Source organism: Gymnodraco acuticeps, unplaced genomic scaffold (assembly GCF_902827175.1).
Source record: "Gymnodraco acuticeps unplaced genomic scaffold, fGymAcu1.1, whole genome shotgun sequence".
NCBI classification, from domain to species: Eukaryota; Metazoa; Chordata; class Actinopteri; order Perciformes; family Bathydraconidae; genus Gymnodraco; species Gymnodraco acuticeps.
Window position 1 is genome coordinate 4042578 of NW_022990238.1, and position 22343 is coordinate 4064920.

The window sequence follows — 22343 nt, forward strand, 5'->3', positions numbered from 1 at the left end:
CTGCAGAGATAATTTGTTTAAATGCATGTTGATTTTAAGAATATATGCTGCAATAAAAAGATAGCACTTGATCATTTGCAAGAAGCTTTCCAGCAACCGAACGGTCCAGTCTGTTTAGCAATCCACACTCAACATGCTAGTAGCAGACACAACTGAGAAATTCACACTCAGACAAGAAACACCTAAACGCCATTGACGTTTAGGCGTTGTTAGTGTCCATTAGTGTCCACTAGTGCTCTTGAGGGTTTGTTAGTATTCACTGGACTAAAGTTGTTTGTCTAGCTGAGCAAACTCTGACCCTTTATACAAGCAGAACGTATAAACCCCAGTTATCCATCTTTCAAATCATGTGCAAAAGCATATTTTTTATTTTACATATTTATAGCTTCTCGATTTCTCCCAATGCAACGTTGAAGAACGCACTACACTGATTCTGGGAAGTTTGCATTTAAGCTGGTAAGACATGTGTTTAAAGAACTGGAAGTAATATGTTCAATTCACAATACACCTACAAACCAAAAACCCACCCACTGTTAAAAATGCAATTAACCAAATTGTTGTTCCTTCAAGGGACCAACAATTTACCTGAATCTATTGGTCAATTACCAGTTTGTTTTTTCGGTCTGACCCCATCGCCTAATGCCTTTGGAGGAAGGCCAGAATCTGATTTCCTTTTAACGCTGTCTAATGGGCTGTCGACCTATACATTATGAATGCAAACCAACTGAACACAACCGTGCCACCAACGCTATTAGGGCCTTTTTCTATTCATTGATTTCTCCCTCTTTTTAGCTAATGATTTTCTCCTCTTTGTATGCACGCTGGTGAATCTGTTAAATACTTTCCATTGTGGACTCTGCAGAGTTTTTGGAATGCATTTGGAGTACAGAGGATTTGTTAGAAGTCGCTGTTATCAAATGCGAACGTGTAATGCATCCAAGATGAGCGATGTCTCTGTCACTATTTATGAGGGTGTCTGACTTTTCACTTGAGAGGAGAGTAGGCAGGGCTTTATAGATTTTTAACTGATTATAATACTTTTTACTCAAACACCCTTTATACCATTTTTTATAAACTGCTGGTTTTGTGTGCATGACATTTCAGAAGTTTATACTTTGAAGCTAGAAGGAAACTGAAGTGAATAACCCACAGGAGTGTGATAGGTACATAGTTTGTTTCTCCACATGAGTAAAATCTATCATGAGAAATCTGGTCAGACATTTTCTGCTGTGCACTGGAAATGCTGAAATCTTTCCTGCCACCTTGTCCGCCCTCCATCTCACTCTCCACTATATCTCCCAGTGCATCTATTGCCATTCCCTTGCCCTCCTTTTTTTAGCATCTCTAACTGTCTTCTCCATCTCTCGCTCACATCTTTATATCACTTTCAATTTTTGCACGGTGAGAAGAAAATGGAGTGGGAGAACTGGGTTGCAGGATAAGATGGAGGTCTCAGAGTGGACAAAAATAAAATCCAATCTCACTAAAAAAATAATTGCCCCCCACCTCACCAAACTGCAGTGCTCCTAGCAGGCCTTACCTACACATCTCCAACAATCTCAAAACCTGACACACGGTAGGAGGGCAAAAAGAGACGGACCATGCACTAACCCACCTCCACTCTATCGAAACTGAGATTGGACACACACACCATTGCCCTTTTTTAAACTTTTTAAGCCACTACTTGCTTTACTTCACAGATGGAGTGTTCCAGGTGCTCCCAATTTGTCATGGTCAGAGTTGCAAGTCGAGACATTTTAAAGATCTAAACAATTTTAGGAGTGAAAGAGGCAGGCACTTCATGTCGTTTCTTTTAGATGAGTCAGCCGGTTTGATTTGGACAGATGAGAAGCAATAAGCTGTTTGTTCTATGTTGAGATGACTCCATGCAGCAAGCATTGTGTGTCTATTGTGCTAATGATGGAGCAAAGCCTCTCACAGCAGTAGGTACCTTTTAGCCATCAAAACACTATAAACATAACAAGGCCACAGCTATATAGGCTGACAGCTCAGTAGGAATGTTGACATGTGACTAGAACTGATGTGGAAAAAATACAAGGCTACAGAACAAATAAAATGAGGGGGGATTTCATCTTTGAATGACACGCGTCTCTTTATCTTTTGCTTTTTTAGATCTCTACATCTACAAGGTTACAAGTGTGTGAGTATTTGTTGATAGAAGCTTTGTTGAATCAAATTCAGATTTAGTCTTCCAAATATTTTCTCTCATGTTTTTATTTGTACCACAACCTCCCAAAATGGGGGGAAAAAAAACAGACATCTTCTTCAGATATTTTTGGCCGGCAAAGTTAGAAGACACCTACAGTACTTATTTTTGGAGGGTTAGTAATAAGGATCCTCCAGAACTGTAATCTAGTTGAGTGACAGCAGCACACAATGACTTTCTCCACTCCTAACCAGAAGACATTCAGTAAAAGCAATGCAATTCATGAGAGGAGAACGCAGACAGCGAGCAGGGGAAGAGAAAAGCACTCAGCCACAAAGAGATAAGAAAGAGGGAAAAAGATGAAAGATAGCAAAGGTGGGAAAAAATCCCCTCAAAACCTAATTTTTTTTCTTCCTAATACACATTTTTGAGGTAGATCCTCAGTCATTTGGGGCCTCATCCTGACTTTCTATTACCGTTACCATTTTGTGCGCCCACATTTTTCAAGACAAGCCCCATTAGACAATGTATTTAAAGTTATTACATTACATTTCATTTAGCTGACGCTTTTATCCAAAGCGACTTACAATAAGTGCATTCGACCAACAAGATACAAACTTGAAGAAAAGAGAATCATATAAGTACATCAGGTTTCATAGAGACAACCCATTTCAAGTGATACTCAACAGGCTTTAGATAAGCCGGTCCTTTGTTAGTATATAAGTGCTTTGTTATACAAAGTGCTTAGTTAGTATATGAGTGCTTAGTTGCATATTGGGGCTGAACATCCGACTGTGAAGAATGTGGTACTGCACATATTGGAACAAATGATGTTGTGAAACAACAGTCAGAAGTGCTGAAAAAAGACTTGAAATGTTTGTTGGAAACTGTCAGCTCTCTAAATGCAGAGGTGTTCATCAGTGGCCCTCTACCGCCAGTCAGAAGAGGAGTGGAGAGATTCAGCAGATTGTTTGCACTGAACACCTGGCTTTCAACTGCCTGTACTGACCATTCTGTCCATTTTATTAACGATTTTAACTTTTTCTGGGATCGCAGACATATTTTCAAGGCAAATGGAGTTTGTCTGAACAAATCAGGAGTGAAATTGTTTATCTCTAACATATTCAACTGCCTGCGTCATCAATCTGTTCCCTCTGCCAAGGACAAGCGGCATCAATCTGTTCCCTCTGCCAAGGACAAGCGGCAAGAGGAATCAAAACAGGAGAAAGACACAACACATCGCGCAGAAAACCCTGAGGAATTATCACTGCACCCGCCTGAGGAATGTTCTATGAGACACATGGAGGATTCTCCACTGCCCGTCACCCCCCCCCCCCCCCCTGTCAACGCCTTTGAGGATACTCTTCATTCATCCCCCAGCTCTCTCTACTCTCCGCTCACCCTTTCACCCTCGCCCACCCCCCTGGAGTTCGATGACCGCATGAAGGCGACACGCAGGGCTGGCACCGATTCCTTCCTGGAGTTCAATAACCAAACTAAGGCGATACGCAGGGCTGGCAGCATGTCCTTTACCCCCGCTCCTCAACGACGCCCACCAAAATCACTGAAGCAGAGACGCGCACCATCTCCCCCGTCGTCATCAAGAAAGCATCTGCAGTCTCCGAAGCCTGATAAGGATGTGTGTGTACAAAATGCAACTAACTCTTACTGATATGTGCTGGGTCCAGGCTCAAGGGCGTATGGCACTCTCAACTCTTTCCAGGACATCCCGGGGCCCTGCCTGCCTATAGCTTTGCCGATATCTGTGTTGATAGGTAATAGAGTAAGAACGGTGAATCATCTTAGATACAGGAAGCGCTCAAACGTTTGTGTGAGTTTATCTAATTTAGCAGTGATTTCATGTCAGCCACAGCTTGTTACAAAAAAAACATGACTGATAGTGTGTTTAACAAACTTAAACTAGCTTTATTAAATGTCAGGTCATTGGCAGGAAAAACATTTTTAATCAATGATTGTATCACTGAGCACAATCTCGATTTTATGTTTTTAACAGAAACTTGGATTGAACAAAATAACAGTGCAGCTGTTCTTATCGAATCAACACCTCCCAACTTTAGTTTTATGAGTCAGGAAAGAATGCATAAGAAAGGGGGTGGAGTTGCTATTCTGTTCAATGATTCCCTTCAATGCAGGAAGACATCTTATGGGAACTTTGATTCTTTTGAATATGTGGCCCTTCAGCTGAAATGCTCCTCTCGAGCTCTGTTCCTAAATATCTATAGACCACCCAAATACTGTGCAAGCTTTTTTGATGACTTTACTGAACTGCTGTCTATAGTGTGTATTGACTTTGACCGTCTAGTCATTGTTGGTGATTTTAACATCCATGTTGACAACCCCCAGGACAGAGGGGCAAAAGAACTGTTTTGTGTTCTTGATAGCTATGGACTGACTCAGCATGTGACGGAGCCCATGCACAATAAGGGGCACACTCTGGACTTAATTATCTCAAAGGGTCTGAATATCTCTAAGGTTGTGGTGACTGATGTTGCTCTCTCTGACCATTCCTGTGTTTTCTTTGAGAGCTCTATTTCTGTTCACAAAAATGTTCAAAAAGAGGTAACCACAAAGCGATATTTAACTGAAATTACTAGGGAAATGTTTACTCAGAATTTTTCTTCCACACTTGCCCCTGCTAACATCTCAGTAAATGAGCTAGTAGATCATTTTAATTCAAAAATTAAAAATGTTATAGATGCCATTGCTCCAACTAAGGTAAAGGAAGTGACTGGGAAGAAAATATCTCCATGGAGAAAGGCCATGCCCGTGAGAGCAGAAAAAAGACAGTGTCGAAAAGCTGAACGTAGGTGGCGAAAAACAAATCTCCAGGTTCACTTTGAAATCTATAAAGAGAGACTTGGCCTTTATAATTTGGAATTGAAAAACGCACGACAATCGTTCTTCTCTGACATCATTACCAAAAACAAAAACAACGCACGTGCCTTGTTTGCTACCGTCGACAGACTAACTAACCCCCCAGTGTCAGTAGCCTCTGAATTTCTATCCACCAGGGCGTGCAATGATTTTGCCTCCTTCTTCACTGACAAAATTCAGAAAATCAGACAAGCAGTCAGTGCCTCTGCATCAGGTACAGCAAATGTGTTGTCTCTGTGTCCACTTAACATAAATTCAAACACCATGACACAATTCCATCAGATTAATGATAAAAACCTAGAGGACATTATACAACTTCTGAAATACTCCTCCTGCTGCCTTGATATTATTCCAACAGGATTTTTCAAAGATGTTTTGCCTTGCATGGCCTCAGATCTACTTCATATAGTAAACAAATCTCTTCACTCAGGTATTTTTCCACAGGCCCTGAAAACTGCAGTCATTAAACCGCTCTTAAAAAAGAATAATCTAGATGCTACAGTAATGAACAATTACAGGCCCATATCAAACCTCCAATTTCTAGGTAAAATCATTGAAAAAGTTGTTTTTCAACAGTTGAGTAATTTCTTGCATTTAAATAACTGTTTCGATGTGTTCCAGTCAGGCTTTCGTCCAAACCACAGCACTGAGACTGCTCTTGTAAAGGTCTTTAATGACATCCACTTAAACACAGACAGTGGCAGAACTTCAGTGTTAGTATTATTAGATCTCAGTGCTGCGTTTGACACTGTTGACCACAACATATTACTAGACCGACTGGAAAACTGGGTGGAACTTTCGGAAACAGTTCTAAATTGGTTTGAATCCTATTTAAAGGACAGAAACAACTTTGTTTCTATAGGTAAATACACATCTGAATTGACAAATATGACATGTGGGGTTCCTCAAGGCTCCATCTTGGGGCCTCTTCTTTTTAACATCTACATGCTACCACTGGCTCAGATAATGAAAAACAACAAAATAAGTTACCATAGCTATGCGGATGACACACAAATGTACGTAACAATTTCACCAGGAGACTATGCTCCAATTCAAACACTGAGTAAGTGCATTGAACAAATCAATGACTGGATGTGTCAGAACTTTCTCCAATTAAACAAAGATAAAACTGAGGTAATGGTTTTTGGAGCCAAGTCAGAACGTATAAAAGTTAGCGCTGAGCTTCAGTCTGCAATGTTCAAAACAACAGATAAAGCCAGAAATCTAGGTGTAGTCATGGACTCTGACCTGAGTTTCAACAGTCACATTAAAACAGTTACTAAATCAGCCTACTATCACCTATTGATTGATTGATTGAAAAGTTTATTAACAGCTTGTATATTGGGTACAGTACAGTACAGCTCAAAACATACAATTGTTAAGGGGATGCAGACCAGAGAAAGACTTTCGTCTTGTTTACATCAGGGTCCCCCATTTCCAATTCATCATGTCATTTAAGACATATAAGACATATTTGACATACAGATGGCTTATTTACAATTTACATACAGGTGGTTTTTTTACATACAGATTGCTTATTTACAATTTTCATTTTAGATTTCGTTCTAATACATCCTAACCGGACATTTAAGACATACCAAGTCTACAGATATACAGTTAGTAACAGAGTCTAAAATGCGAGTATATACATAGATGGGGGGGGGGGGAAGCTGTCCATTGAACGACAGGTTGAGATTTGTACCATTACCAGGGCCAGTTTTGCAATGCTCTCCCCCGAAGGTGCTCTTTAAGGGAGGTTTTGAAGGTATGTATAGTTTTACTTTCCTTTACAGTTGTGGGAAGAATATATCTAGGATTAAAAGACTAATGTCACAGCAGGATTTGGAAAAACTTGTCCATGCTTTTATCTTCAGTAGACTCGACTACTGCAATGGTGTCTTCACGGGTCTCACTAAAAAATCTATTAGGAAGCTGCAGCTGATTCAGAACGCCGCTGCTCGAGTCCTCACTAACACTAAGAAAGTGGATCACATCACTCCTGTTCTGAAGTCTTTACACTGGCTTCCTGTGTGTCAAAGAATATATTTCAAAAATACTGCTGCTGGTTTATAAAGCACTGAATGGTTTAGGCCCAAAATACATTTCTGACCTCCTGCTAAATTATGAACCATCCAGATCTCTCAGGTCTTCAGGGACTGGTCAGCTTTCTGTCCCCAGAGTCAGAACTAAACATGGAAAAGCAACGTTTAGTTATTATGCTCCAAATATCTGGAACAAACTCCCAGAAACCTGCCGGTCCGCTACAACTCTGACTACTTTTAAATCCAGGCTGAAAACTTTTCTTTTTGTCGCTGCTTTTAATTGAACTATTCATATCTTAGAATGCACTGTAACTTTTATCACTGTAACTTTTATCCATGTATTTTTTCTTTTAATGTTTATTTTATTAGCTTTTCTTTTTAATGACTGATTTTAAATGCCATTTTCTTAATGTCTTTCATTTTTTGTAAAGCACTTTGAATTGCCTTGTGTTGAAAAGTGCTATATAAATAAACTTGCCTTGCCTAGTTAGTATCTAAGTGCGTTTTGTTTTTTGATTTGTTTTTTTGATTTTATTGCTCGAAGTGGAGTCGAAAGAGATGAGTTTTCAGTCTGCGCCGGAAGATGTGTAATCTTTCTGCTGTCCTGATGTCAATGGGGAACTCATTCCACCATTTTGGAGCCAAGATAGCAAACCGACTTATTTTTGCTGAACTTATTATGGTGTCATTAGTTTGTAAAACCACACAAAGGAGGACTCAACCCAGTAGTATTCACAACATATCAGCTTTTTCTTTGTAATTAGGTACCCTATAAAGCCTCAATGAAACATTTGTAGACAGTATATTAAATCACAGAGCTCCTACTGGACTTCTGCTATTAAATAAGACTTCACTCGTTCTATCCCTTACTCTATAAATGTTGAAAAAAAAGGAAAAATCCATACAAAGAAACCACACTCAGCCGATCAATCAAGGTGAGTGAAGTATATACAAATTGCTTTGGACTCACAGGACTTACTGTAGATAAAAATATAGACACGCAAACTTCCAGCAGGATAAGGTCAGTTCAAGGAGTAAACTAGGCCACACGGCTTATCATCTGAGTTTGAGAGGGATATGAATTTGAGTTGAACTGAAAGCACTGCAAACTCCAGAGGGATTTGGAGGAAAATAAAACAAAAGCACAGTCCACTGTGTTGTTGGTTTTTCCTCGCAAGAGCTCGTTCTAAGTGTCTTTTGATGCAGAGACATTGCTCACTCAATCATTTAAAACATCCATAAACTCGCAATTTTAAGGAGGATAATAAAAAGGTCTAATTCAGTGGAAGCAAATAGCACCTTGTGTCCTGAGGCGCCCGTATCTCACAGAAGTGATATCAGATTGTTCGCTGTGTGCAGCCAAATTATATTTTTGTTTGCCTCAAAGTGCAAAACATTGCAGACATCCAACGAGTGCTTTGAAGTACCGCTTGTATGCCAGGATGAGGCCAGTTTAATCCTCGAGAGTTGAAAAATGCATCGCTTCTGCTTAGTTGAGGGGTAGGGAATACTGTTTGTCTCTCTAAGAGTCTTGTAGTGAAAAACACACGTGAAATGGTTGTCCCTTTTGTAACAAAACAAATCCGGATACACAAGAAATAAATCCATCCACATGAGATGAAAGGTGGCAACAGGAGTATTAGTAGGGTACCGTCTCTGCCGTCACAGGGGTGGGACCCAGGAAGGCTGGCTTTGTTCGCAGAGCTTTTGTTCAGCCATGATAGCGACGATAAGCTTGAGCCTATTGTAAAGGTCCATTGTTCTGAAAATAGAAAAACATACGAATTCAAAACTTATATTTTATCCTTCAATACCCTATTAGCTATTGGTTTTCAGTTCAAACACAAAACATTTCATGAACTCTGAACTTACAAATCCAAACACCGCCGCTGTGCAGAGAGCTGTTTTCAGACCCGTTGTCAAAGTCTGTGTGCCTCTCATCTCTGGTATCATTAGGCAGCAGCAGATAGCTTGGCCCCACAGCCGCTATGGAAGGACACAGTCAGACTTTATTCAACACTCGCCTGTCAATCAATCTGTTGTAAAGGAGAGATATCAAGATCTCACTGACCATGCTGTTGTCTGCAGGCCATGTTGTGGGTCAAACTAGAATCTTATGCTGCCACTGCAAGCTGAAATTGACTATATGGTGTTTTTTCCTGTAGAAAACAGCCATTATTTTGTCAGTACAACATTACCATATGAATGTGGTTAAATTATGCTGAATAATGGATTTACTTTCTGTATAACAGTGCAACTTGATCAGAAAAACAAATGTATAAATCACTTTAATTGACTGTCAGATTTACGACGCTGGCTTATGTAGGTATTAATTTATTAGGTACACCTGTACTGCGTCATAAAATCCAACACTGCAATAATAAATCTTATCTTTGCTAACAGCCAGTATGAATCATTTTATGGTCATTATAAAAGGTTGAAGATTGTTTGTTTGTTTGTGTTGCTGTTATTGCTTCCAATTGCATAGGGGATCCTGGTAAGTACATTAAGTTTAAGTGCATCAATGTCTAACTGCGCTGTGACCCGTCAATTGTATACAATATACTTTCAAATCCATTTTCTGAAGGAAAAACATCTAGTTAATATCAAAAGGAAATACCTTTATAAATCTGGTATTTGTTAAAAGTATAGATTTCTGACAGGCCATTTGTGTGACTGAAGTTTATTTCATCCTTTCATATGAACCAATGACACTCTCAATTCTTCTCATCTGCTTTTGTTAAATTGCCTTGCAGCTGAAATCTGCTTTCTCACTATGATTAATCTACCTTCTCTCCAAGCTATGCTCATCATTTTTCATTGACACGGTAATGCTGGCTTGTTTCTATTATACTGTAATCTCATGAGTTGCCAACTGTATAGTTTTGTTCTTACATGAATTAGTTAAATGCAAGTCCTGTTTAACATATTGTGGTGTCTAGACAGTTGTGTTAAGTTAATTTATTTAGTTCAGTCCTTTTGTCTTTTGCCTTGTCTTGTGATTTCCTGTTTTATTTTGTAATAACCTTTCCCTCTCGTTTCAGAGCATTCCTGCCCTGGTGTGTTTTTCCCACCAGTGTGATTGTCAGCCCCTCCCTTAATTGTTGCCACCTGTGTCCCCTTACCTAGTGTGTATATATAGTCTGCATCTCCCTTTGTCTTGTGTCAGTTCGTCTTGTCTCGTCAAGCCTGCCAGTCATCCCTTGATCGTGTGAAGTATATTTTTGATAGTCATGTAGATGTTTTTTGGTTTAGAGTTTTTGATCCTCCAAGTGAGCGTTTTGTATTTGACCTTAATTAAAAGACCTTGTTAATTCTAATCTGTTTCTGGTGTTGTGCATTTGGGTCCTGAGCCTCGTGACATTCTTAACAGTACGAACTGACCAAAGAATGGACCCAGCCGACCCAGACAGGTTCAGAGCAGCTCTGCGCTCACAAGGCACGCTTTTGTCTCAGCATGACGATCAGCTGAAATCAATTGACCAGGGAGTGAGAGAATTGAGTGGTCGTCAAGAAAGCTTCCAAACATCTGTGAACAGCCAAGTAAACCACCTGGCAGATCAGCTTGTTCGTGTCCTTGCCCACCTGGAAGCTGGATCTCAAACTGTTTCCGCGGCTGCACCCCTGCCTGAGGCTGTGATCCAAGGACCTACTTCTTCTTCATGCTCTCGTCTCGCATCTCCAGAGAAATTCTCCGGTGACTCAGGTGACTGTCGTCCTTTTTTAGTCCAATGCGACCTGCATTATCAACATCAGCCTTCTGCTTTTCCAACAGACCAGTCTAGAATAGCTTTCATGATAACACACTTGACTGGTAGAGCAGCAGCGTGGGCTACAGCAGAATGGGCTAGAGACTCTCCCCTTTGCAGATCACTCGGACTGTTTACTGATTCCCTTAAAAAGATTTTTGATCGTACAGCGCCAGGGAGAGAAGCGGCTAAAGCTCTAGTTCAACTCAAGCAAAGAAATCAAAGAGTGTCTGATTATGCCATAGAGTTTAGGACAATAGCAGCAGACAGTGGCTGGAATGATCTGGCCTTGCTGGACGCCTTTGTAAATGGACTTTCAGGCCTTGTCAAAGATCACTTAGTCCCATTAGATCTTCCAGAAGATTTAGACTCTGTGATTGCTCTGGCTATACGAATAGATAATAGGCTCTGGGATAGACAAAAAGAAAGTGAACATCCTGCAGTTCGTTCACCAAGCTCCAGGGGGCCTCCTCGTGGCATCCGGATGAGGGAGGATTCGTTTCCAGGGGTCTGGATCAAGCCTCCTTTGACAACGCCATCCACCACATCAGAGGAACCCATGCAACTTGGCCGAGCAAGACTTTCACTGGAGGAGCGGGAACGGCGCCTCCGCCAGGGCCTGTGTTTCTACTGCGGGCATCGTGGACACCTGATGGCCGCTTGCTCACTAAAAGACGGGGCTCCCCAGGCAAGAGGAGGGCGCTGGTGAGCCGACTAACTTCTGACTACTCTCCTCGTACGCTGACTCCTATCCAAGTAAAATTAGGTAAGAAAACCTTAACACAGAATGTTCTCATTGATTCAGGAGCAGACGAAAGTTTTATGGACTGGAATTTTGCCAAAAGCTTGAACATTGTCACCATGCCCTTAGCTCAACCTTTAAATGCCAGTGCCCTTGATGGAAGATTATTGTTTCAAGTCACTCACCACACAGAACCCGTCCAGGTTATCATAAATCACAACCACACAGAATTCATGACATTCCATTTATTCGACTCCTCACAACACCCTATGATTTTAGGCTTCCCATGGTTGAAAAGACATAACCCTCACATTGACTGGCGTTCTGGTAGGGTGAAGGGTTGGGGAAGAGAATGTAATCATACATGTTTGGTTTCACCAGGAGAAGTTGAAGGGCTGTCTGTAGGAAGGGTTACTTCAGGTAGTGAGGTGGAGACGAAGGAAGTAACTCATGACCATGCCTCTGACTTACCAGACCTGCCCAATGTTCCCTCCTGTTACCACAACCTGAGGGAGGTTTTCAGTAAGACTCGGGCCTCTACGTTGCCTCCTCATCGACCTTATGACTGTGCAATTGACTTACTACCGGGTGCCCCCATTCCCAAGGGACGTCTATACTCAATTTCTGGTCCTGAAAGACAATCTATGACGGATTACATTGACTCATCTCTGAAGGCGGGCCTCATTCGTCCATCGTCATCTCCTGCTGGCGCGGGATTTTTCTTCGTGGGTAAAAAAGACGGATCCCTCCGACCCTGCATAGACTACTCTCCCCTGAATGATATAACGGTAAAAAACAGGTACCCTCTCCCCCTCATTTCCACTGCTTTTGAACTGTTAAAAGGAGCTAAGATCTTCACTAAACTTGACTTGAGGAATGCCTATCACTTGGTCAGGATAAGGGAGGGGGACGAATGGAAGACTGGATTCAATACCCCCAGTGGCCACTATGAATACTTAGTAATGCCATTTGGGCTAACTAATGCTCCTGCTGTATTTCAGGCTCTTGTGAATGACGTGCTCAGACAATATTTGAATCATTTTGTGTTTGTCTACCTGGATGATATATTGATATTCTCTCCTGATGAAGAGTCCCATGTTCAGCATGTCCGCCAGGTCCTCCAAGGCCTTCTGGAAAACCAACTATTCGTGAAGGTGGAGAAATGTGAATTTCACAAGACCACTGTCTCATTCCTGGGCTTCATCATTGCTCCGGACCAGGTCAAGATGGATCCAAGCAAGGTCAGTGCTGTCGCAAATTGGCCCACACCCACCAACAGGAAGAAGGTACAGCAATTTCTCGGTTTTGCTAACTTCTACAGACGTTTCATAAGACATTTTAGCTCCATAGCTGCACCTCTCCACTCACTCACCTCAACCCATGTTCAGTTTTTGTGGACTCTACAGGCCGACAAAGCTTTCCAGGAATTGAAAAGACGGTTTACCTCTGCTCCTGTTCTCATCACTCCTGATTCACTACGGCAGTTTGTGGTGGAGGTGGATGCTTCCAATGATGGAGTTGGGGCTGTGTTGTCACAACGTTCAGCCAAGGACAGCAAACTTCACCCATGTGCTTTTCTGTCACGTAAGTTAACACCTGCTGAACGCAACTATGATGTAGGCAACAGAGAACTTTTGGCAGTCAAAACAGCGCTTGAGGAATGGAGACACTTTCTGGAGGGGTCAGAGCAACCATTCATAGTCTGGACGGATCATAAAAATCTTGAGTACATCCGAAAAGCTAAGAGACTGAACTCACGTCAGGCAAGATGGGCTTTGTTCTTCACTCGTTTTAACTTTTCCTTGTCATTTAGACCCGGTTCACAAAATGTCAAGCCAGATGCACTCTCTCGTGTTTTTGATCCTGAACCCTCGGCAAAGGAACCAAAGCTCATCCTTCCACTAAACTGTGTGGTTGGAGCGGTAACTTGGCCAATAGAAACAGAGGTGAAACGAGCTAACGGTGAGAGCCCGACACCTAGGGGTTGCCCCCCAAATAGGTTGTTTGTTCCTCAAACTGTGCGTCCTAAGGTCATTCAATGGGCTCACACCTCGCTGCTCACCTGCCATCCTGGGGTAAAAAAAAACATGTACGTCATCAAGCAACGGTTCTGGTGGACATCTATGGAGAAGGATGTCAAGGAGTATGTGGCCGCCTGCACCATCTGCGCCAGGAATAAGACCTCTTCCAGGCCCCAGATGGGTCTGCTCAGGCCGCTGCCTATCCCCAGTCGGCCCTGGTCCGACATCTCAGTGGATTTTGTCACCGGACTGCCAGAATCCAAAGGTAACACCACCGTCCTCACGGTGGTGGATAGATTCTCTAAAATGACACATTTTATTGCTTTGCCTAAACTGCCATCGGCCAAAGAAACGGCTGAAGTGTTGTTGCACCATGTTTGTCGTCTCCACGGTTTTCCCAAGGACATCGTGTCAGACCGGGGTCCTCAGTTTGTCTCCCGTTTCTGGAGGGAGTTTTGCAGCCTCATCGGGGCCTCTGTCAGCCTCTCTTCCGGTTACCATCCCCAATCAAATGGACAAACGGAGAGACTGAATCAAGAACTGGAAACCTGCCTCCGGTGCCTGGTGTCCCAAAACCCAGCTTCTTGGAGTAAACACCTCACGTGGGTAGAATACGCCCACAACTCATTGCCTACCTCTGCCACCGGATTGACCCCGTTCCAGTGCGTCTACGGTTACCAACCTCCCATGTTCTCAGAGACAGAGAAAGAAGTCATGGTTCCCTCGGCACACGCACTGGTCAGGCGCTGTCATGGCATTTGGGCTTCAGCACGTCGGGTCCTCCTTAGGACTTCGGCCCGCATGAAAAAAGCGGCTGATCGGCATCGCCGTCCTGCACCTGTGTACAGACCGGGTCAGAAAGTGTGGCTATCCACCAGAGACTTGCCCCTGAACGTAGTCTCTAGGAAGCTGGCACCAAGATTTGTAGGCCCATTCACTGTGGAAAAGTGTATTAACCCTGTGTCTGTTCGTTTGCGCCTGCCTAGATCACTCAGAGTCCATCCAACATTCCACGTAAGCAAACTCAAGCCGGTCAAGGAAAGCAAAATGGTTCCCGCTTCCAAGCCCCCCCCTCCTCCCAGGCTCATTGATGGAGGTCTGGTCTACACTGTCAAGCGTCTGCTGAAGGTCAGAAAACGAGGAAGGGGTCAGCAGTTTTTAGTGGACTGGGAGGGTTATGGACCGGAAGAGCGGGAATGGATCCCGTCTAGCTTCATCGTGGACCAGAACCTGATAAAGGATTTTTACAAAAGCCATCCTGAACTCGCTGGGCCGTCCGGAGCCGTCCGTAAAGGAGGGGGTACTGTGGTGTCTAGACAGTTGTGTTAAGTTAATTTATTTAGTTCAGTCCTTTTGTCTTTTGCCTTGTCTTGTGATTTCCTGTTTTATTTTGTAGTAACCTTTCCCTCTCGTTTCAGAGCATTCCTGCCCTGGTGTGTTTTTCCCACCAGTGTGATTGTCAGCCCCTCCCTTAATTGTTGCCACCTGTGTCCCCTTACCTAGTGTGTATATATAGTCTGCGTCTCCCTTTGTCTTGTGTCAGTTCGTCTTGTCTCGTCAAGCCTGCCAGTCATCCCTTGATCGTGTGAAGTATATTTTTGATAGTCATGTAGATGTTTTTTGGTTTAGAGTTTTTGATCCTCCAAGTGAGCGTTTTGTATTTGACCTTAAATAAAAGACCTTGTTAATTCTAATCTGTTTCTGGTGTTGTGCATTTGGGTCCTGAGCCTCGTGACATTCTTAACACATACACTTTATTGCTTGATTTAACCATTACATGCTTTAATTTATGCTGATGGTGCCTCGTGTCCTATAGTACCTTGATCAAACTCCTCATTGCTGTAAAATTGCCTGTTGAAGATTATGACACCATTTATAAAGGCTCCACTGACGAACATGTTGAATCACACGCTGAAGGTCGTGCATTTTACAGAACATTTTTAGTTTTCTTCACAGTGGCACTATTAATTTACGAGACACCTTTTCCTTTTACTGCAATGAAAAATACAGTTTTTTTACACTTAAGTATTTTCTTCCGTCCATTCCATTTTCCCCATCTCCTCGTCTAGAAAACCTATTTGCAGACTTTCTCTGCCCTACAGTGCTGCTCCTTAGTCACTGAATCAGCCTGTACATATTGTGCAAGCACAACACTAGTCATTCAAGCCCGACAAGATGTGCTTTTCAGTTTTCTTCCCAAAAACAGAAACATGCACACCCAAAAACGATGAGTGATAGAGAGGTTTAAATGTCCTCTCAACTGAATATCACTTGAGAAGACATGGTACATTTTAAATTGACTGCATTTATATCAACCCTGTCTCCTAAAAATTATGTTCCCACAGAACTAAACTGCATTCTCAATTACATTTAGCTAGAAACGTATTTTCTCCCACGTTACGTTCGTTATGAACGTATCTTAAATAAGTTTATTTTCTACATATCTTTGCCATTTATTGTCTTGCTTATAATAATGATAATAGTCATTTATAAATATCATTTTAGAGCACACATTTGAAATCGAGAATCGGGCTCGATATACATTACATTCGATATACATTACATTCAAATCAGTAGGCGAGGCAGGGTCGGCGTCATGGGGGGTCATTCGCGGGCCATGCCCCCCCAAATGAGTCACTGTGCCCCCCCCAACGCAGGGTTGGCAAGCCTTGCCACTTTGCCGTTTTTTTCTTTTTTTAATCATATAAGTGAAAACGTTTCCACTAAAGGTTTTTTGTGTGAAATACATCAGAAATAAAGAATACAAATATAAAACACAGCCTGAGGTGTGCTCATTGCTGCTCTCTGATTGGTGTGTTGCTTGACCAATGACCCCGACCTTTTTTTTGTTATCATTACGTGGCTGTGTGTTTAGATGAAAGCCCAGTGGCGATCTGTTCATCTGTTATACTGATTATACAGTAAAGCCATCGAAAATAATATGATATACAGTAGCCTACAGTATAAGTACATGGGTCTCTGTGTTTCATTCAAGCTCGGCTCTGTGTGTGTGTGGCACGAGCGCATTTTGTGAGTGCGCGAGCGGTAACGTGGAATGTTGTTAGCATCTGGTTAGCTAGCTATGCTAACGGATATAAAGGGCTGTTTCTACACCAAGGTGGAGGAGAATCCTCCCCTGTCAGACTGAGAGGATCTTATAACGTCAGCTCAGTGAGGTAAGGACTCTCTCAGTGTTTAGATAGTTCACTTTAGTGTAAGTTATCTCAGTGGGTCTCAAACGGTTTGGTCACCATTTATGTAAGTATTTTCGAGGAATACCTTTATATGATCATTATAGTTATTAAAGAGAGAATAAATGAAAAACGGGTATGAAATACTATAGGACAGTAACACAAGAATAGTTTAAAAGGGGAATGATTAGTAAAATATCCATAAAGAAAAAGTAAATCTGTGTACAGTTCTGTTTCATATGGATGCTGAGAGATGTAGGCTATCCATAGATCTCTTCATGTTGCTCTCAAAGTGCACCAGATTGATGTATTTTACTTCAATATTTTAAAAATAATCTTCCCGGGGCAGCATGCCCCCAGACCCTCTGGTTAGGTCCACCCCCACCTAAAACATGTTCACATGGATAGGATACTAAATACATTTGCACACTTTTTATATGGTGGCCTATGTCCATATCAAATCAAATCAAGTTTTATTTATATAGCACATTTTTCAATGATTTTTGGTTGAGCCAAAGTGCTGTACATATAATAAAAAATAACCTACAGTAAAGACACTTTACAGCAAATACAACAGCACAGTTTGTGCAGAATATCAGTATGAGAAAACGACACCCTGTCCTTATATGTTTCTGTTTTGGTGGTCGTGCCACAACCGTGCATGTATGCACAAGTCATAGGGGCGCTATACAATAGCACTACACCCCTGCAATGTGTGTGAAAGACAATAGACTTTACAGCATGTTTTTTGAAATTGAAGTTGCGTTGGTGTTTGTGTGTTGGTTGTTGACGGCAGTGTGTGCCCCCCCTTGGTAAATGTTTGCCCCCCCATTCGATTTGTTCTAGAGCCGACCCTGAGGCGAGGCTGTAATTTCGGCAGCTGTTACTGATTGATTGATTGATTGAAAAGTTTATTAACAGCTTGTATATTGGGTACAGTACAGTACAGCTCAAAACATACAATTGTTAAGGGGATGCAGACCAGAGAAAGACTTTCGTCTTGTTTACATCAGGGTCCCCCATTTCCAATTCAACATGTCATTTAAGACATATTTGACATACAGATGGCTTATTTACAATTTACATACAGGTGGTTTTTTTACATACAGATTGTTGTGGAAATAATTATCATAAGACGCCAATTAGTAACATACAGGACAAACCTTGATGTCTGTTTACCTTCTTTAAGGACACAGGGGGCTTAGCCAATAATGTTATTGTTCCCATTCTGTGACCGGTCAATACTGGGATACAGATGGTCTGTGTTGTGGGTACACTGGGACACTTCCTTCTCTGTATTTGTGGACTCCAAGGTAAAATCTTCGAGGTCATAAGTGTCCGAGGCAAGTAGCTCTGTGTTCCCACACTGTTTAGGCTATCTCCTCAAATATGTTGTTTACTCTCTGCGAAACCAGTTAGATGGGCTGGCAAGAGAGAGGCTCTCCAGAATTGACGTGGCAACTCTACCGTGAAGTCAGAACCTCTGACTCTTGGACTTGTGATGTGAATCCTCCGGCCGTTAACTCCAAATAAACCATCATGTGTTTGACATCAAAGCTACTGCTCTTCCCGTGTCTCCTTCCTGAGTCGGTGACTCCCACTGCATAGCTACACAGAAGTTTCCTCTACACAGATTGCTTATTTACAATTTTCATTTTAGATTTCGTTCTAATACATCCTAACCGGACATTTAAGACATACCAAGTCTACAGATATACAGTTAGTAACAGAGTCTAAAATGCGAGTATATACATAGATGGGGGGGGAGCTGTCCATTGAACGACAGGTTGAGATTTGTACCATTACCGGGGCCAGTTTTGCAATGCTCTCCCCCGAAGGTGCTCTTTAAGAGAGGTTTTGAAGGTAAGTATAGTTTTGCTTTCCTTTACAGTTGTGGGAAGAGCGTTCCACCTTGATGTGGCATAATTGCGAAACGTGTATTCCCCCTTTTTTGTGCCAAATCTGGGTTTCACATGATTTGTGGAGCTCCCTCTGGTGTTATGATCATGGTATTCCTTGACCTTTGGGAAGAATGTTGATATGTACATGGGTACCATAGAGGTGTAGTGGATCTTGTAGACCAGGCCCATTGCAAGTAGCTGTACTCTGTCGTCTACTCTAAGCCATCCTAGGTTGTCAAAGTGGGCAGAGGTGAGGTGGGTTCTAGATGAAAGGTCAAGCAGTAGTCTGACCACTCTCATGAGCGAGGCAGAAAATAATAGTTTTAACATGCCAAAAAGCTGCTGTGTCGTTTATTGCACCTCAAAGATTAAAACAAATCCAGAGTTACGTGTTTCTGTACTTCCTCTAAGATGAAAGGACAGTAACAGAAGATCTCTGTGGCTTCAGGCTTGATCGCCGTTCAAATGACAGCGTTGGTTTCCCCAAAAGTGGGCGAGGCTGTAAAGTGACGTAGATTTTACTATCATCTATTATTTAAAACCATTCTATTTATTCTAACGTAAATTACATGCCAGTGTTTTATATTTTTATTTATTTGTTTTTATTTTAAATCGTATAATGTCGGACTTTTTTTCCCGTCTGTGAGGAAAAGAAATGGGGCTCAGAGCCTCAAAATACTGAAATCTGTATTTTTTAAAAATCTTTTCCTTCTAATTTGTTATTATTTTCTAAATAACACACTGTTATTTACTCAACAATAACACACAATTATCCTTGTTTTTATTTATTCGTTTAATTCTATAATCTTGGGCTTTTTAGCCGTAAATAAAATCACCAGAAACAGACGGGACATTTCGAGCGATACACACCACAAACCCACCGAACTGATTACCCAAGATCCTCAGCTTGAAGCTCGTTGATTGGATGTTTTAGCCTTAATGCACGCTGGGATATGGTGTTAATAAGATACAGGGCCGTATTCACCATATACATTGGGGGGGACACATCCCCCCCAATATTCGGATACACTCAAAATGTCCCCCCCAATAAATAGCAACAAAAAAAAAAGTTTAAATTTAAAATTTTAATTTTTTTAATTAAAATAAAATTGCTATTCTATGACTTTTTGACAATGAGAGAGAGAGCAGCCAGGCAGGCGAAAATGAAGGTACAGGAAAGGAAGGGGAGGAGCTTGGACTTTGCCCAAATCATCCAAATTTGTGAAAGTCATACCCAGTCAAACCCTATCAAATAGAATACTCTACTTTCAGGAGAAGTGGTTTGAAGATCATACATGGCTCCATTACAGCCCCTCTGTAAAAGGGGTCCTCTGTTTCTATTGTGCTAAATACTTCGCAGCACAAAAGTCTAAGCTTGCGTCAAAAGCAGATTCAGCGTTTGTCAAGACTGGTTATAACAATTGGAAGAAGGCACTGGAGAAATGTAGTGTGCATGAACACAGCCAGTGTCACAAATTAGCTGTGATGACTAGGATTCAGGAGCCAGAGCCTGTTAATGTGCACATTTCACGTGAGCTTGAAAGATGGCAGCAACAAGCAAGAAGAAATCTGATGAAGATTGTTGAGGGTGTGAGGTACTTGGTCTGGCTTTTCGAGGCGATCAGAAGGAGAGTGGGAATTTAAGCCAGCTTCTAAAGTACAAGGCAACGGGCGATGCAGAGCTGACCTCCTGGCTAAAAGGTCCCCTCGATTTCACCAGTCCGGAATTGCAGAACGAACTGTTGAAGGTGATGGCCAATACAATCATCAAAGAAATTGTGTCGGAAATAACATCAATGCCAGTGGTCCAGTTCGCAATTATCATTCATGGCACCCAAGATATATCAGGAGTTGAGCAGGAGTCAATATGTGTGCGCTCTGTAGATGCAGATCTACAACCAAAGGAAGAATTCCTGGAAATCTACCAAGTGTCATCAACAACAGGGCAAAATATAGCCAAGATGGCATGTGATGTGATGACGCGCCTACAGCTTCCTCTGTCTCAACTCCGAGGACAAACTTATGATGGTGCCGCAAACATGGCCGGACGATTGCAGGGAGTACAAGCCATTTTAAGGAAAGAACAACCACTGGCTGTGTATTGTCACCGTGGTCCCCACTGCGTGAACTTAATTACGCAGGCTGCCTGTGGAGCCTCTCCACTAGTAAGAGATGCAATGGGTCTGGTCCATGAATTGGGGGGCTTCTTTAATCAATCTGGCAAGTTCAAGTTGATTTTCCAGAATATCGCAAAATCAGAGCATGGTTCAACTTTCACCTCATTGAAGCCTCTCTGTCCCACCAAGTGGACTGTACGTATCCCTGCCATCCGCTCAGTTCTCAAGCAGTATGAGTCAGTGCTGATGGCCCTTGAAGAAATGGCATCATGCAGCTCACCTGAAACTTCAGCAAAGGCCAATGGTCTTCATGGAACATTTCTTAAAGGGAACACTGTGCTCGGCCTTTTAATGGCTGAAGACCTGATGGGGGATTTGGAGTGCCTGAACACCTCCCTGCAGCTTAGGAAACAGACCGTTTCAGGCATGTTGGAGGCTGTAGACCATGTCAAAACAAGCATGCAGGTCAAACGAATGGAGGAGCATTTTGATGTATTGTTCTCGAAAGCAACTGCTGTGGCAACAAAGTTGGACCTACAACCAATTCAGATCCCTCATGTCCGCAAACCTACAAAGCGTTACACCGGTCAGGCTGCAGCCCATATCCATCCCGATGCCCAGTCCTTGTACAGAGTCCAATTCTACAATGCCTTGGACACAGTGAATACTCAATTCATAGAGAGGTTTGAACATGCTGGATTCCACAAGCTGCAGCAGCTTGAAAATGTGCTGCTACACGGAGACATGGACAAGGTGGTAGAAGAGTATCCTGAATTGAATTCAAGACTACTGCAGGTGCAGCTGGCCATGTTTGGGGCTAATTACACCTATGAAACAAGCTCAGATGTTGCTAGCATTATTCAGGAAATGGTGCCAGAGGTGAGAGGTCTCTTCGGTCAGGTGGAAGCTTTAGTAAGGAGTTTTAGTGCCCTGAGGAGGCTTAAGACATGGCTTAGATCATCGATGAGTCAAACGAGGCTGAATAATGTGGCCATATGTTATGTGCACCAGAAGAAACTGGACAGACTGGACCTTGAAGGAATATGCCCGTCTTTTATCAGTGCCAACGATAAGCGCAAAAAGGCTTTTGGGTCCTTTACTTGAGGGTTGGGCTTTTTGGGCGGGTGTCTGGGAGGAAGTTGGGGGTCTTTTTGATTTTGAATGAGCAGCAAGCAGCTAGAGCGAGTCGTGGCTGTAAAACAAAAGGGCAATAAAGTGTTCCTGTTTCTACTGAAATTGCGTGGCACAGACCTTTCTATGGATTGAAATGCTTTAATGTGATTATGGTTATAGTTGTACTTTATTCATCCCTAATCTCTGCCATTACAAACAACAAAACAAGAAAAGCTAAACTAGATAAAATAGGGCGATGTAATACAATGCACAATTAGACATTATGGTAAAACATTTTAACCAGTTAAGCCCCAAGCCTGTTTTTCAGGTCTCAGGTTTGAAAATGACAAAGAACAAATGACTATATCTTCACTTCTAAAAATGGTTAAATGAATAATCTTTTTT

The 22343-nt window shown here is 42.1% G+C and overlaps 1 protein-coding gene across 1 annotated transcript in view; it reads right to left on the reverse strand.

Annotated features, from left to right (window-relative positions):
• The window catches only part of LOC117548650 (protein tweety homolog 2-like), a 71931-nt gene extending 62665 nt beyond the window's left edge, over positions 1-9266 (reverse strand). The window contains exons 1-3 of the mRNA XM_034220035.1: positions 9176-9266; positions 8977-9090; positions 8756-8866 (exon numbers count right to left, since the gene is read on the reverse strand). The gene's annotated coding sequence lies outside the window, so the exon portion shown is untranslated. The remainder of the gene's footprint in view (positions 1-8755; positions 8867-8976; positions 9091-9175) is intronic.
• Positions 9267-22343: the final 13077 nt, after the last annotated feature.